This window comes from Aquila chrysaetos, chromosome 9 (assembly GCF_900496995.4).
Source record: "Aquila chrysaetos chrysaetos chromosome 9, bAquChr1.4, whole genome shotgun sequence".
Taxonomy (NCBI): domain Eukaryota; kingdom Metazoa; phylum Chordata; class Aves; order Accipitriformes; family Accipitridae; genus Aquila; species Aquila chrysaetos.
Genome location: NC_044012.1, coordinates 3,166,428 through 3,183,606, shown reverse-complemented (window position 1 = coordinate 3,183,606; position 17,179 = coordinate 3,166,428). Strand labels below are relative to the sequence as shown.

Genomic DNA, 17,179 nt, shown 5'->3' with positions numbered 1-17,179 from the left:
TCAAGGGTTGCTCTTCACCCTCAAGCAGAGCTCTGCTGAGCCAGTCTGATTACACCTATGCCATGGGCTCTGCTTTCATTTATTTGCTCTGATGATATGATTACCGGGGTGGGATGGGATGGTGATGCTGAGCCGGTGGGACCACCACCACATGTAAAATAACACGGGGGGGCTGCCCCACGAGGTGAAGCCTGGGAAGAAGGCAGGAGGTCGCTCCGGCCAGCCGGGACCCCGTGCACGGCGCTGCACGAGCCCGCAGCTCTTCGGCCTCGGCTCACTCGTCTTCGCTGAGCCCCAGCAAACCTCTGCTCCCTAAGGCAAAATAAAAGCTCATTTGCAAATATGCATTCTTGGAGTCTCGTTCTCAATTCTGGTCCGTTTTGCCAAATCCTGGAGAAATGAAACATAACCACACCTCTTCGTTATACACATAGACACACATAATATATATGCCCACATATGTGTGTGTATATATATTTCCTTTCAATAGTAAAGCTGCATTTTGGAGCAGATCCAGGATGCCATCCCCGGCCCCCACATTTTTGGACGGGGTGCCTGCAGCATCTCACAAAGCCCGCTCTGTCATTTTTACTTTCTCCTCCCCAAAACACTTCTGCAAAAGCAAGATCTGCCCTGGAGCAAGTCTACCTTCTGCTTGGCCACTCAGAAGAGATTTTTTTCTTTGTAGGAAGCGTGGCCATTTATCTTGGCAGGCTCTCCATCGCCGGCCTGGCACGCAACCCCTGCAAAACGACACCACACTCAAGTCACCCACGCACACAGGTAGCGGGGCTGTTTCACCCGTGGAGGGTTTCCAGCTCCACCTACGTGCCCGTGTCTGTTGCCACCTGGATCCTGGATGCTTCTGGTGAAGGGGCTGCAAAAAAATAAAAAAAAATTAGCCAAGATTTGCAAGGAGAGGGAATTTTCACCCAAGCAGAGGAAATTAGGTGGTGGTACTGCACTTTTTCTTGCCTTTGTGGCATCTTTTGTGTCCCCACACATTAGTTTGGGGGTTTAGCCAGCAGCTCAGCAATGACGACTCTGCAGTAAGTAGAAGAACCCCCCCTCCGCCAGCACTGTCCCACATCTTCCTCCTCCCACCCATCAGTCCGTGTTGAGAACGTCTCCCCTTGAGCTCATCACAGAAAATTAACACCCAAATGAGGCTGATACCATCTTCTGGGGGGTCACCTGCTCACTGGGTTTCTCTTTGTTCAGCTAAAACTGGGATGACAGCGTGCTCGGGAAGTGTCGACAAACTGGGGCTCACTCCCTCTCGGGCTGGCTCCGTTTTCTGGCTGCAGCCCTGCGATTTGCCCTGTTTCATTTTCAGGTCATCGTTCCTGGAGCGAGAACAGGGAAGCGGAGCCGCAGGGGAGCCAGACCCGCTCACGCAGACCCAAGCAGGAGCCCTGGGGGCAAGCACATGGGGACCGAGGTGGCATCCCAGCCTGCCATCCCCAGCAGCTCCTTGTTCCCACCACAACCTCGCGATGCAAAGCCGCTCAACACGGATTTCGTGCAAGCTGAATGCAAAGGTAAGCGAAAGCTTTCTCCGCATCTGCACCAGGTTTTGCTGTGTTTCTGGTCGCTGGATTCCAGCCACAGGTATTTTGGAAGGACTTTTGTCCTGGATTCCTGCTCTTTAAGGGCCAGATCCTCCTGGGTGCTGCATGCAATGAGCTGGGAGCATCCGGCAGCAGGAGTGAGGAGCGTGATGGAGAGTGTTTCTTATTGTGGAAACTGGATTTAATAAAAATAAATGGCTTTGGCAGCCCAAACATTCCTCACTTGCTGCTTTAATGCCAAAGGAGGTGACATAAACAGTAATTTCATCTGCCTCCTTTCCCCCACACACACCTACCCAGACTAAAAGCAGCCGGGGAAGAAAAAAAAAACCTCATCGCTGAGAAACGAGCTCGGATCAAAAAACTAGGTTTCCTTCTGATTTGGCCAAGAGGAAAAAAAATCCAGGAGAACAAAAAGGTCTCAGGGCTGGAAACTGGGATCTGCCTCCTCCCAGATTTGAAATGGCCAAGAAAGGTGTATGCTGAGAGGTGAGTTAAGATGTGAGTGCCGGGGAGCTCAGCAGTGCCGCACGGCTACAGGGGCAAAATATCGCCAGCAATGCACAGGGGTTACTGCAGCATCAGGATCTCTCGACTGTGAGCCTGGTGCCTGCCTTCGAGCTTTCCCCATGGAGAAGTAGCTCCTGGGGTCATCCAGCTCCACTGCACACAGCATTTGATTTCCAGGCAGGATCAGAGCATGGAAATCTCTGCCATGCTGGGAAAATAACTTCTTAGAAAGGGCTTTTTCAGATGCTCGGTGGTCGTGGATACAGTCGTTCCAAAAGTAAAAATAAGGCCCCTATAGCACAGCTGTCCCTCAGGCACATCGTTTGCAAGTGCAGCCAGGGAGAAGGAGAAGCTGGAGCCTTGAAGGGGGGGGGGAAATGAGAATTAAAGGAGAATAAAATAAAAGGGGAAGGTAGAATAAAAGTAGAAGGAGCTTCTTCACCGCTGTCTTGTTTCCTTCTCCGCCCAAGCCTGTATCCTCTTTCCCTGGATCCAAACTCAAGAGGCAGAACTAGAAAATGCTCGTAAGCGCTGGTGGGGCTGACAGGAGTGGGGCAAGGGCTGACGAGCAGACAGTCCTGGGCCAGGACACGAGCGCCCACGGGGCCCCATGTGGCACACGGGAAACCCTGCTTCACCCAGCACTTCCAGCTCCGCGGGCTGGTTTCTGCTCTGGATGAAGCAGGGTGAGAGTTTTAAAGCCCCAACAGAGAGTGTGCTGGTCCTGCCCATCCGATGCATCCATCTCTGATGCCTGGCTAGAAAGTCCCACGGAAGAGCCATTTCCATCCACCTCCGCCTTTCCTCGGCCAGCTGGCAGCAGAACGATGCCGCTCAACTCGGGTGGGATTAAAATCCGGGTGATTAAAAAAAAGAATAATCTCTTGCACAGCAACGCAGTGCCCTGGCCCCCTCATGCACTGAAGGCGTTAGGTCTCTGCAACTGAACTTCAAGCCCCAGGAGTGCAATTGTCACCGAAAGGGGAAACGGCTGGGGACACTGTCCCGATTACTATCTGGCTGCCCTAATTAACGCCTTTGAGCGGTGGCCAGCCGCTAGCTGAAAAATGAACTTTCCTCTGAACTCCATTCCTCGCGCCAGAGGGAGCTTGTCAGCCCCTGCCTCATGTCCCTGCACCCCTTATCTCCCCCCGGAGCTTTCCTGTTTACATTTCCCATTAGATTACTGTAATTAATGCAATAGCAGCAGATACTGTTTGGGAACGTGGCTGGCTACCACTTAGCAGAGGAGGGCTCGGTGCTGCTCGTAGGGATGAGCAGCAGCTCCTGCAACACTGCTTTGCAGCTGCTCAGCCCCATACCTGGAGATGCTCCCCGAGCTGCACCAGTGCATCTCCAATCCCAGAAAGTCGGGGTGACACCCCCCTATAAAGCTGATCGTGGATTTGGCTGAAGATTTATTTCCAGTGGGAAGAAAGCAAGCAACCCAAGATGCAACCAAGCCCATCTCTAATGCACCCAGAGGGGTCTGGGTGTGCAGCAGGGGAATAGATGCAAACAGCCCCTGTGCTGGGAAGGCATTTTTGGCTGCACACCCCAAAACCAGCCCCAGGGCTGAAGCTAGCCTTGGCACTAGGGGAGCACCTTGGGGCAAGGCAGTGGGCACTATAAAACGTCGCAGACAGAGGATCCCTGCCTCCAAACCCATTAATCCTTCAGGAGGTGCAGTTAATATCCAGTGTACAGAGTAGCACTGCAGATGTTTGCATCGCTGCATGGCATAACGCTGCCTTTTCTCAGAGAATGGCCAATTTCACCCTATTTATGCCCTATCCCAATTTTGCCCAGCAGACAAAAGTGCAGGCACTGGGCACGGCTGCTGGAGTCTGTCCGGTCCAAGGGCAGGAGAGGGAGGATAGGAGGATTACTGTACACTCAAATACAGCCTTTACACATTTTCTTCCACTCCTATTTCCCCAACTGTCTCTAATTCTAAAAGAAATGGGTCACAGGGAATCTCCGCTCTTGGTCTAGGAGTGGGTCAGGCTCAATTAACACCAGTCATTTTCTTGGAGAGAAGAAGAAAGAGAAACCTGCCCCAATTTCCCTGCACCCCTCATTCCCCCCCCCCCCCCTGGGAGAAGACCCCATTACTCCATACCGCTGCTGCGGGTCCCGATAACAGCCGATGCTCTTCCCTCTGATGCCGACGGGCAATCGTCTGGGGGAAACCGGAGTCATAAAACCCATCCCTCGCCCTTAATTGAAGGCGAGCCCTGTGCAGATCACTATCTGAATCAAAGTCCCCCAGCTGATGTATGGGGTGGGCTGTGTGTCAGGGACCCTTTGGTGGAAACAGCCCCCTTGCTGTTATATGGCACCCAGGGGAACTGTAGCTATCGGCTTTCCAGACCTCTCGAGTCCTGGGAGATTTAGGGGGGGTGGTCGGGGGGAGGCTGGGAGCTGCAGCACATCTGTGCTCCCCCTCATCGACACATAGGTAGCAAGCTAATAGGTGCTATATAAAAGCCCAAGAGCAGGGGTAGGGGGAGATATGTATCTTCAAGGAGGGAGGAAATTTAGCAGGAGGGCAAAGTAAAACAAGAAGAAAAAAAAAAAAAAAAAAAAAAAAAGGAGGCTTTGAAATCAAAGCCCTGGTTGATCCCGTTTCGGGGCTGGGAGGTGGCCTGGGGAGCACATGAGCAAGGAGAGGTGGGCTGGGAGGGGAAACCTGCCCCTGGGATGTGGATGTGGTTATTATTAATACATCTTTTTGGTGGGCCACACCCAGAAATCAATGCAGGCTGGCTCCTGTGCCCCGACAGAGCCAGAAGTGCCTGCGCTGGTGATTTCCAATCAGGTCTCTTTAAGGAAAATTGATTTGGCCCCGGTGCCTGTGAGCTGTTCTGCTTAACTGGTAGCCCCAAAAGCATTGATGTTCAGCCTTTATCAACACAGGGCAGAAGCAAAACAGACACAGGCCCAAATCTGGAGGGAGGGGGAGAGCATCTCCTGCCTCAAAATCCAGAAAAGAACAAAGCTGCATTCTGGTCTTGGCCCACAATATTGATTTTCTCACTAACTGGCCAAATTACACACATATACCCTGCAACATTACTGCTTGGCATGTACTTCTCTCCAGACTCCATTTTTCTAGCACATTCAGCTCATTTATTTTTTGCCTTCCATGCAATAAATCCTGCTCATTCTCTAAGTGTGATCAAAACAGACGCAGCAGTCTGCTGCCGTTCCCCAGATTTCTTGCCCGTGGGTGATCTCTCGCTCCTCTGTCGCTCGGGGACCCTTTCCAGCTGCCAGCCGCTGCCAGACTCATCCCCGACATAAACCTGCCACCTTTCACTTCAGGCATTGAAAACAACATTTCCCTTTTGAAACCCCATCAGCTGCCAAGGCAGAAGGGCTTGGAAATAACCCCTCGCGCTGCTTTTGCTTGCCGCGCTTGCATATGTTCCCCAGCTGGAAGATTTGCAGCTTGCATGTCAGCGGCACTGACCCCGCTGCAGCTCCTGACCGAGCCCCTGCCGCCGGCGTGATTTGCGGCACGCTGGCTGCCCGAGGGTCGCCGGTTGTGTGGGAAGGGAATTAACCTATTTGCAAGGATGAGCGAGGGAATTGCTGAGCTTGTTTTCCCCCTCTCCCTCTGGCTCTGCGAGCAGTCTGCTTCCCCGAGAGTTCTGCAGCAGCCCTAACTCCTCTGGCTGGAAAAAGCACGAACCGTGATCCTTGCTGCTGGGGCAATAAATATTCCCCCCTCCACCCATCCGCACAGCAGGGTCAAGAGCCTGCAGGTCAGCCCAGACGAGCTGAGGATGCTTGTAGCTCGCTGCCCTGCTCGCCTCCAGCCCCACAGCTCACAGCATTTCTCCTGCACGTCCCTTGGCAAGAGCTGCTGCCTGCTACCGATTTAGAATGGCATCCAAATCCTTCGGAGCCAACGGCTGCGGCTGTGCCAGGAGCGGAGGCTCTGGCTGTAACAAGGGAGAGGGCAAGGACCGGGAGTGCGGCACGCTCACGCGCTGCCCGTGCCCTGCCTGTCGCTCTGGGGAGATGCCCTTGCCGGTACGAAGTACGCTTGGGTGGTGTAACTCCATTTTGCCTGCGCCGGTTGCTAAAGGCAGCCTGGAGGAGCTAAGCTGCAGGCAAGCCTTTGAGGATGTGGTGAAATTATACAGCTCGTTTGATGAAATCATACCCTTGCTGGCAAACGAAAAATCCAGCAGCACAACGAATCCTGCCTGGGGGCTCTCGGATTAGATTAAAAACACAGCAGCCACTTGACGCAAAGCACCAGCTCTGTATAAATTCAGGCTGCCGGTTCACAGCTGCCCGTTCATCTGTGTACTTGCAGATCGTGTGCCAGATCAGGAATTGCCTGTACCACTCCACGCTCCCATCTCGGGCATTGCCGCTGCTCCCCAGGCAGCATCACACAGCACGAAGCTGCCGCAAGCTCAGCTCAGGGGCTCTGGTTAACCTAGCATTCACGGTATGCACAGCGCTCAAGGCCTATGCAGTATCCAAGACACGCACCCGAGACACACGCGCAGCGCCTGGGATGTGTGCGGCACAGCATCCAAGACGTCCACAGCACCCAAGATACCCGCGGCACCCTTGACACGTGTAGTGCAGCACCCTCAATGCATGCAGCACAGCATCCGAGACACAGATGCGCAGCATCCGAGACATGTGCAGCATCCGAGACACAGATGCGCAGCATCCGAGACACAGATGTGCAGCATCCGAGACACAGATGTGCAGCATCCGAGACACAGATGCGCAGCATCCGAGACACAGATGTGCAGCATCTGAGACATGCGCAGCATCCGAGACACAGATGTGCAGCATCCGAGACACAGATGTGCAGCATCCGAGACATGCACAGCATCCGAGACACAGATGCGCAGCATCCGAGACATGCACAGCATCCGAGACACAGATGCGCAGCATCCGAGACATGCGCAGCATCCGAGACACAGATGTGCAGCATCTGAGACACAGATGTGCAGCATCCGAGACATGCACAGCATCCGAGACATGCACAGCATCCGAGACACAGATGTGCAGCATCTGAGACATGCGCAGCATCTGAGACACAGATGTGCAGCATCCGAGACATGCACGGTATCCGAGACACAGATGCGCAGCATCCGAGACATGCGCAGCATCCGAGACATGCGCAGCATCCGAGACACAGATGCACAGCACCCTCGATGCGTGCAGCACGGCACCCAAGAGGAAGGCTGGGCCCCGGCGTGTGGGTCGCTCTCGCTCTCACTAGAGGGAAGCAGTCTCCAAGAGAAGCTGGACGAGGATCTCTCTGGGCAGCCGGAGCTTTCCAGGCCTCCTTCCTGACATGAACCAGCCTGGGAGGAGGCTGTGCTACCATCCCTGTGCGAAGCGTTTCCCTCGGAGCTGCCTCGGATCAGCCTGGATCTGAACTTCCCTGGTGCTCACCGGGACAGAGAGAGGTTTTGGCATGAGCTAAAAATTTTAGCTGGGCTCAGTTGCCCTTGCCTCCCCAAATCCCCCTCAAGTCCCCCAATCCCTCCCATCCTCAAAGGCCGGCAAGTGCCAGCATCACTCACCCAGGGACTTTTCTCTGGCCGCTGCAGACCCTCCGCGGAGAATTCTGGGTTTAGCTGAATCCAGGTTTAGCTGAGTCCCATCTCAGTCCGATTTCATAGCACTGTTTCTTTCCATTCCTTATTGCTCAGGGAAAAGTCACCGAGAATCAGTCCTGCGTGGATTAAAGCAGGAATGGAAAGTCCTTTGAGATCCAGGTCACGCTAAGCATTGCTCAGTGTGGTTTGTACCAGCACAGAAAGTAGTGGCTCTCCTAAATTTATTATAAAGTGATGCACCCATTACAGCTAGGCGATAAAACTGCAAGTCCCTTTGCTAATAGCAAGCCAGGGCAGGCAGGAACAGAGGAATAGCATTGATAAATGCATCTTCCCGCTGCATCAGGACTTTCTATAGGAAAAAATAACTGTGGAACAGCCAAGAAGTGTGTAACAGACCATTCAAAGAGGGCAGCATGGGCAAAAAAGCAGAGAATTCAGGCTTTTGCCTTCATTTCTTCTCCAAATCAATTTGATTTGGGATGGGTTTTAGCTGGGACATTAGTGTTTTAAAAGCTTCATATATTTATGAAGACTATTAGTCATACCTACTATACAGATGTGCAGATTTCATGTCAAGGCACACATATACAAAATACAGTGTGGTTATGTCTAGAAATGAAATATAAATTCCACCATCCTTAATAGGTTTTCAAGAACAATGGAACAATTTTTAAAAGACAGTATAATCACTATATTAAGGTATCTAGAAAAACACCTACTAGGCCGAACAACTTGTTATATAGCCATTTAATGATTATATGATAGACAGATAGACCAGCCAGAGGGATAGAGTACAAAAAGTATAAAAGACCTGATGCAAAAGCCCTTTCTTAAACATTCAGCTTCACATCTAAATACTGTGTTTTTCTGAAGCTTTGTAAAATAGTCTGGAATAAAACCAGATACTTTAAAAATCAATATGGGCAGATGGTTCCACTTCCCCTCTCGCCTTAGGGAAAGAAAGAGCCCAGTGAAGGAATAAGTTAAACTTTTAAGGAAGTTTGAGAAAAGGTTAGATTTTGAAACCCAGAGTGCCTTCTCTAGGCTGATTTAGGGGAAAAAGCTGAGTTTCTGCTTTCTTGTTAGCACTCAGGGTGACAATTTTGCTGCTCAGCTGCCAGGGCAGCGTCTCCTCCAGCTGAGGTCTGTACAAAATCCCTCCCAGCATGGCTGCCTAGTATGGGCTGCTAATTTGGGTGGCCCATTTGCAATGCCCAGTGCCTTCAAACAGCTCCCGATGTGCTCCACGTGCTTCGCCAGCTGCGTTTTGCTAAAAAAACTGAGATGCTAAAATACATTCGGCGTTCTCCCAAAAGAGTGCAGAAATAGCTGAATTAGCGCAGCCCTGAGAGAGGTCATTAGGAGCTGACCTTATTTCGTGACAGCTATTTATCTAAAGAGACAGGAGATCGCCCAAAGCTTAACTCCAGGCAAACGGCACAGCAGAGCTCCTCTCGCCTTGCTGCTCCTTCCCGCGAACTTGGTGGTTGCCAAAAGGTATCACTTGGTGCATATTTAGCATCCTAAACATCACGCTGTTAATCGGCAACAATAAATGGGAAAATATGATTTAGTTCCTTTGACAAGGAACTCCCGTAGAAACTGTGTTTTCTGGCTCCCAAGGCATTCTAATACAATATTCACCTAAATCACCGCGTTTAAGCATCCATCTGTTACAAGCATTGCTTAATATAAACAGCTCAGAAAATTCAAAGGGGGATTCCAATTCAAAGTCTCCCAGCTGTGAAGGGATTTCTCTCTCTGAATGAAGGTCCAGTTTAATTTGGGGTCTAAAAGCAGGAGATTTGTTCCAGGAGGAACTTGAGCAGGTCACCCAAAGCAGGGCTTGTTCCATGCCTGCGTGTAGCCCCTTGCCTTCACACCTAAAGACAGTTGGTGCCTACCCAGCTCTAAGGTATGGGCCTAGAAGAGGTTTTGGGGGCAAAACTCAGCAAAAGAGGAAAGCTGGCTTCTTCAGATGCGGTTTCTTGGCAGTGTAAGGCATTGCAGTTGAATTTGGGCTGCGACAGAGCCCTTCTCCAGCACGTTCCCACCCTGTGCCTGCTCTGAGCCACCCTGGGGAGTTGATCCAGCCAAAAAAAAAAAAAAAAAAAAAAAAAAGAGTCATTGGTCTTTTCGGAAAGGTTATTTTTGGCAGGATCGGCTCCTTGAACCAGTTGGCGTCCTGGCCTCTGGAGCACCAGAGTCTGCAGGAGCCGTGTCCCCGGGGAGAAAGGATGGGCCAGGACTTCTGATGCGAACCCGTGGCCATGCTCACTTCCTCCCACTACAGCTTTCTCGTGTGACCTCTGGGGTTTTCGGGAAGCTAGCTTTAGCCTCACGAGGCTATCTCCCTGCCGCAGGCATAGAGGAGCTCCCCAGCGCCGACCCTGCCCCAAACCCCTCTTTGGAGAGCCTGATCAGCCTTTGGGACTCTCCCTCCCCACCTCAACCCCTTCTCCTCTGCTTCCCGTATCCCAAGTCTTGCCCCATCGGGCTGAGGATGCCCGTGGTGCGAGGCCTGTGCTACATCTGGAGCGATCATGCGCGTACCTAACCTAGCAAGCTTACGGGTAGCTCGCACTGAGCTTGCACCTTGCGTACAGCTCCCAGCAGAGCAGCAGGGATTGCTTCCCAGGCTCCGATGGCTCCTGGGGGAAGGAGCAACCGCAGGGGTTGGCATCGAGCGTGCACCGGTCCTAGCAGTTGATTAGGAGTGGGATGTTGTCCCTGCAAGGAGGAAAATCTAGTGATGGGGCCGGGATGCCACATCCTTACCCTCTTGCGTACAACGTGCAAGGCTGCCTTCCCGCTCACGGGCGTCAGAAAAGATCATCTGAGGCGCCTGGTCCATCCTGTTTTCAGCCAGCACCGTGCCCAAAAAGCTTTTGGCAGCCTTTTTTGGAAGATATGTCCCAAGATACATACCCAAGCTGAGTTTGATGCCTTCATAACCTGCTCCCACCACTTTTCTGCCTCTTTTCACCCAGCTTCAGCCACAACTCACTCTCTGCTTTAAGCACTGCTGCACGTTTGCTTTGGCACGGGGGTTTCGTGAAGGAGCTCTCTTTTATAACAAACAGGGGTTGCATCCCGTGGTTGGGTCCCAGTGAGATCTAAACCTTCTCCAGCTGAAGGGCTCCACCAAGGTTTACCTGGGGCTATGTGTGTGTGCACAGACCAGCCTTTGCCTGCTTTGGTCCCAGTTTAGCCAGGCACACCAGCAAACATCTATCAGCTGGTTTAAATCACCTTCATCTCTCCAAGCAATGAAGACAGCAGCTGGGATTTATCCCACCTGCCCCACAGCACACACAAGTTACCCTGGGCTCCCTCTGGATCCACCAAAGACATTCACATCCCTGGGACATCCAAGCCCACGAGAGATGGTTGCAGGAAGGTGCCTGACCCCACCAACTCCCCAGGAGAGCCCAGGGCAGATTTCCCCGGGGGTGCAGCCAGCACAGCCAAGCACCTGTGGGCTCTTACCTTCCACACCGATGCTCTGGCTTTCAGCACAGCGGTATTTATAGCAGCCCCAGGTTATTATATAACAAAAAGGCTGGTTTCACCCCCGCCAAACCCAACCCGAAGGAGATGCAGGGTCAGAGTTCTGTCAAACCCCACAAGCTGTGTTTGTCTCCTGGCTCAGCAGCGCGTCTCGCAGAAAGAGGAAATGGTTTTGGAGGCTGCTAATTTTTTTTTCTTCTTTTTTTTTTTTTTTTTTTTTTTTTTTTTTTTTTTTAGATGAACCAAGTGTAAACTAAATGCTGACATGAAGGAGCAACAGGGAAGAAGTTCTGCACCCAGAGAAAGTTTAGCAGTGGCCAAGTGGTTCCCACGAATGCTTTTCTGCAGGAGGGGATCGGCTCTGCTGCAGGAGACGGGGCTTTGCATATGAAATACCTCTGCAGTGGTGCCTTCAGGTGCCCAAGCAGCTTCAGAGCCAGTCTGCAATTAGTGCTGGAAAAACCAGCACTAGGATTAGTCTGTAATTAGTGCTGGAACAACCAGCACTGGGATTCTTCCCTTGCAAAAGCACCAGGTGATTCTTGCAAGCAGGCAGCTGAGAAGAGATTTTAGGTTAAGCCCTGTGCCTTGGGAGCATGATTGAGAAAATAATTTCTTCTTAACCAGGGCCTTGCTCAGAGACACACACCCCCCAGATTGGTACCGACATCAGGGTTTGGTCTGGGGGCTTAGAGCAGACCTGTGTCTTCTGGCTCAGGACACCCAGTACAAACCCACACAGAACACCTGGGTCCTTCCAAATTCCCCCTAAGAAATAAATAGTCCTGTCCATTTTCCAAAGTTTGCTTCTGTAAAGGAGGAGGTCCCTGAGAAAGAGCACCCTGAGGTGGTCACCGAGCAGCCCTCGTGGGGCTCTTCTCATTACCTGCGTGATGGAGCAGGGAAGGGAGCTCATCACCCAGCTCCACCAACCGCCGGGACACAAACACGCCGCAGCGTTATTTATCAGCGCACACAGGCTCTTCTCTCCTTGCAGATCAGCCTAGTGGGATTTTTCTAAGCAGAAAACCCCCAAGGAAGGGAATAGAGCAAAGGAGAGGGGACACCCATTCCCCCCATGATGGGGAGGAACCAACAAGGCAAGGGGAGCAGCAGTGCTGCCTCTCCAGCTGCAAAGGCAGAGCAAGAGCAGGCGATGCCCCTCAGCGCTTGCAGCATCCCTGCCTGCCGTTGCCTAAGCTCACCAGAAGGGTTTCTGAAGAAATAGTTATCTCCCTACAGCTTTGGGATCAAGTAATTTATGCTCAACAGCAAGCCTTAAAGAAAATCTGCTAGCAGCCATTAGCTCTGATACAGCTCTCCCCAGGCTCAGACAGCTATAGCTTAGGAACAACCTACTCAAAGCATTTCCAAGGGATGCAGTGTACATCTAAAATAAATGAAATTCAGGGAATATGTTGGCCTAACAGCTCCAGCAGTAGCTGTAAGAAAAAAGGAAGAACCATGTGGCTCAGCCCTTTCACCTCCCTTCAGCAAACACACACAACCCAAGCACATAGGTTACCGAGCCTACAAAGTACATGACCTCCTCTAACCACTAAAGCATCAGAGAAAAAAAAAAGAAAAAAAAAAATTAAAATGCTGCAACAAAAAGCACTTCCTTTCCCCCAGCACCCTGCTCCCAATTAGCCATATCAGGCTGCACCCTGTTGAATTTAAAGGGACTGTGGTCAAATAAGCACATTAGGGAGGTGTCTATATAAAGGTGAGGCTTGTTTGCTATATAGGTAATAGAAGTAAGGTTAAGAAATCTTCCTTTGAGAGTAGAACTAGCTCTGCTGTAAGCAATAGGAGTAATTCTCTTTATTGACTTTGCCTTCTGTAGGCAATGTTAATGCAAAAATATAAAATATACCTGGAAAAGATCACTGGGAGAGCTTAAGCAGAGGAATGTGATTGCTGTGGGGGTTTTGCTGTTTACACTCTAGGCAGAAAGTTAGTGAGAGCAGAAAATAAGTCGTAGCCTGGGAGGGATTAGCTGGAAAGCCATCTAAACCCAGGTCCCTGCAGGACCCTGATGGCTGGGGTGTCTCTTACCGTGTTCTCTGTGATGGAAACTTGCAGCAGCCACAGATTTAGAAATTACCTCCAGACTTACTGTTTGCTGTGACCTGAGCTGAGGAACAAGCTCAGGGGGGAAAAAAAGGGCCCTGGAGATGTGAACGTATTTCTCTCGGGTCTCTGCTGTGCTGATGGTAAGGGGTTTGAGGATGGGGTCTGCCAGCCTAGGTTACTGCCTCGGTCAGGGTATGGACCGAGGTGTATTGGAAAGATTTTCTCAGCTCTGCCAGAGCTGCAGTTTCCCTGAGTGCCCGGCTCAGCTAACTCGGCTGCTCAGCAGCAGCAGTGGCTTACACTAGAAAAAAGAAAAAAAAAAAAAGCTGTTTTGTATCTCCCACACACAGTCAAACCACCCCGGCTGTGAAAGAGGAGCGCTCTGAGCACAGAACGACTGTGCCGCAGGCTTCGCCATCGCTAACGAAGAGAAAAGCGACAGCTTCAGCTGCCAAAAGATCTGCGCTTGCAGAAGCGAAGCTTTATTTTTAGGGAGTTTGCAAGGCAGAAAGGCAGCGCGGTGCACACAGCCACTGGGTGGCAATCGCCATCCGGCTGCAGCACCCAGCCAGCACCCCTGGGACCCGCTGAGCATCCCTTCCCTTCACCCCACATGCAAATGCGGGAACATCTGGTAGCAAGGACTTATAAAGATAGCCCTCAGCTAAGCAAATATAGGAACAGGGTCTCAACCAAGCTGTCATGTAGTTAAAGGTGGTTTTTTTTAATTATTATTTTTTTTCAGTGCTCATTTGCCTGTTGTAGTTCGCCCTGCTGGGTCTCGCTTGGCTTTATCGCCTGTCTGCAGGTGCTGTGCAGCGCCTGGCCCGGCATGGTGGCAGTGTCCCCATCCTGCTGGGGAAATGTGGCCCTTTGATAAGGGATCCTGTCCTTTGAAGGGTCTGAATTATCCTTAAAAGCTTCTAGTTTACTCTCCCTGGCTGCTTTGAGCAGGGCTGGGTGTCCCTTGCACAGGATCCGGGCTGTGCCCGGGACTCGGGCTTGCCAGCATCCCGGGGGCACCCAGGCAATACTCGTGGAGGAGGCGGGGGGGTGTCTCTGAAATGCACCCACGGCATTTGTGCAATTCCCTCTTGCTCTCTGCAGGCTGGTTTGGGGTTAGGACCGAAGGGCTGGAAAGGAAACCTGCGGTCTGGGAGACTAGAGCCTGCTTGGGGTGGGAGCTGGGGGCAGATTCAATGTGTTTCTGCCGCAGGCTTCCTTTGCAGCCTTGGGTAAATACGTCCGTGTCCCCCGGCCTCCGTTCGCTGTCTGCGCAATGGGGGCAGCCGCGCAGTTCTGCCCTGGGGAGGTTTTCTGAGGACAAGGGTATATCTATCTGAAATATCCAGAGTGCTTAAGCTGTACTTGCAAGTAACTTGTAAGTTTAAGGGTGTAAGCAAAAAACTTGTAAGTTTTTTCACGTATACTGCAGAACAGCATAGGTTAGACCCAAAGACCTGATGATTCAAGTCTACGTACTAAAGTGCACCAAGCAGCAAACCACTGCACAGACCTTTGGTTGGGTTGGCTCTACCCAGGTCCCCGCTGCAGTTTTCAGAGGCGCTTTGCCACCAACGTTACCCTGAACCACACCGATAACAAACCTTCAACCACCACCTTCACCCCTGCCTCACAAAAGATGCTTTACCCAGATTTTTGGCTCTTGCAGCCCAGGCTGGTTTTGGAGAGCCCCAAGATGTTGGGTTGATGGCCATGGAGGAGACAACCCCCCCGGAGCAGGCACTCTGTCCCCATATAAGCGCAGCCACCCCTTGCCCATCTCCCCAAACCGCTGCCCTACTGGGAAGGAGGCAATGGGGTAGCATCACTCCAGTGCCAATGAGTAAGATGCTGTGGTTCCCCTCTGGTTTTGTGGGGCCAAGCAGCATGGCTTGCGATGCTGCGATAGGTCCCGGGGCTCGCCGCTGCGGTCACCGCTGAAGAAATAGCTGCAGCGGTAACGGGGAGAGAAATTGTAACGGGCGGTGGAGCGAGGAGAACCGGGGCACTGCTACCACTGGAGAGCAAAAGGTACCCGGGACTGGGGCACGAGCAGAGGAAGGGGCCTGATGGAGAGGGAGAGGTGGGGTGACGGTGCAGGACCATCTCCAGCATTGTCGGTGCTTATCCAAAATGAGTTACCTGGGGGAAAGGGGGGAGACGGGGAGGGAAGGGTGGATGCAAGGAGGAATGGGGAGGAAAATTGAAGAAAGGGATGAAAAGAGCAGGCTGCGGCGGCTGCACAGCCACTTGCAAGGCTCATCCCCCCTGGACTTGGACAGACTTGCTGAAGGAGCAGACAATCAACCTGATGCTGCCAGGAGCGGCCAGTGAGGGGGGACCGACACCCCATTTCAGTTTAAGGAAGGAACCAAAGGCTGTCAGAGCCACTTCTTCTGGGAGGTGATTAATGCAAACATCCTCCATCGCGGCGGCCAGGCTGCTGTCTCATTCTGCAGGCGGTTGGGTTCGCCCTCCAGAAGAGACGCTCCCCATTGCAGATGGCCCCGCTGCCACCCTGAGCACACAAGGCAAGGCAGAAGATTGCCATCGGCTCGGTGATGAGAGCCCATTTCCGACTCCAGGAACAGCATTAACCATAAAACCGTCTTGTTCTTATTGGATGAAGGCAACGAGTGAAGAATTTACTTGGGCGCGGCCTTCCCAGAAGGGGTGAAGCTGATACCTCAGCTCTCCGTGCTCCTGAGCACAAATACCCTAATTCAGCTGTCACATTTCTCAGGCTAATCATTAAACAGGAAAATGCCTTTACAGCTTACAAGAACTTTGCTTGCCGCCAACATCTGCTCCCAACTCAAGGCTGCCAAAGTTTCCAGGAAACCCTCTCAGCCTTTTTTATCGTATTTATTAAAAATTGTAACTCAGCGCTGGTGGCGCATTTTAGGCGAGTGTCTCAGGAGATTAAAATCCTGTTTTTAACCATGCAAATGGTCTAACGAGGGCTGGGTGGAAGAGATATTAGGGCGTGAAGGGACTTTGTTCTGCTGGTTTTCAGACGTGGATACACAGATACTCAACCACAAGAAGCTAGTGCTTGGGCTCTCCCAACTCAGAAGGCCACCAGGTTGACAGGAGGTGGTTGCAGTTCGGGTTCCTGGCCAACCTGGCCACCAGATCCTTCCAGTTCACCTCCAGGAGATGTTACCCTAGGTGGCATCAGCTGGTCGTGGCTACAGGCATGGGTTGACAGGAGGTGGTTGCAATTCTGGTTCCTGGTCAACCTGGCCACCAGATCCTTCCAGTTCACCTCCAGGAGATGTCACCATAGGTGGCATCAGCTGGTCGTGGCTGCAGAGATGTTTTATGGGAACCAGGAGCTCTGTGCGGCTGAGCCGCTGTGCCCACGTGGAAGTGAGGGCCTTGCTGCAGTTTCACGCAGGTGGAACCAAGAAAAACAGGAGGCACCGACACCGAAAGTCCTGCCTTGGTTTCAATGGTGAACCACACGGTTTTGTTGCATTGTTTTTATTCTCAGCCCAAAAATTACTCCGACCTGGTTATTTCCCCCGAAACCATCACGAATCGGCACTCAGCCAATCGGAGCAGGGCTCCTCGCCCAATATTCCGTTCTTCCCTTTTATGGTCATAATCTGGCCTCTCCGAGGAAAAAAAAAGGTGAGAACGGACCGCACCGAGATACAGTCGGTTGGTTCCACATGACAGGTTGTCCTGTGACGCGCTCCTGCCACTGCAGGACCAGAAAAGGGGAAAAAACTCATCGGACAGAAGGTGATGACACTTGTCGGCTCAAAAAAACGGAGTCCCAGCAAGCATCTGAGATGATGAGAGATGGAGAGCATCAGCGGATGTGCTGTCAGACACCCTGACCACCTGTGCTAATGAAAACCAGTTAATGGGGGCCCAGGAAAACAGTACTGAGTA

At 51.9% G+C, this 17,179-nt stretch overlaps 1 long non-coding RNA gene across 1 annotated transcript; it reads right to left on the bottom strand.

Moving 5' to 3' along the window:
* Positions 1–423: 423 nt before the first annotated feature.
* LOC115346150 lies at positions 424–11,258 on the bottom strand. Its single transcript, XR_003925034.2, has 3 exons — positions 11,177–11,258; positions 7,649–7,800; positions 424–877 (listed from the first exon to the last, which is right to left on the bottom strand). It is a non-coding gene; the product is annotated as an uncharacterized LOC115346150 (long non-coding RNA).
* Between the last annotated feature and the right edge of the window lie 5,921 nt (positions 11,259–17,179).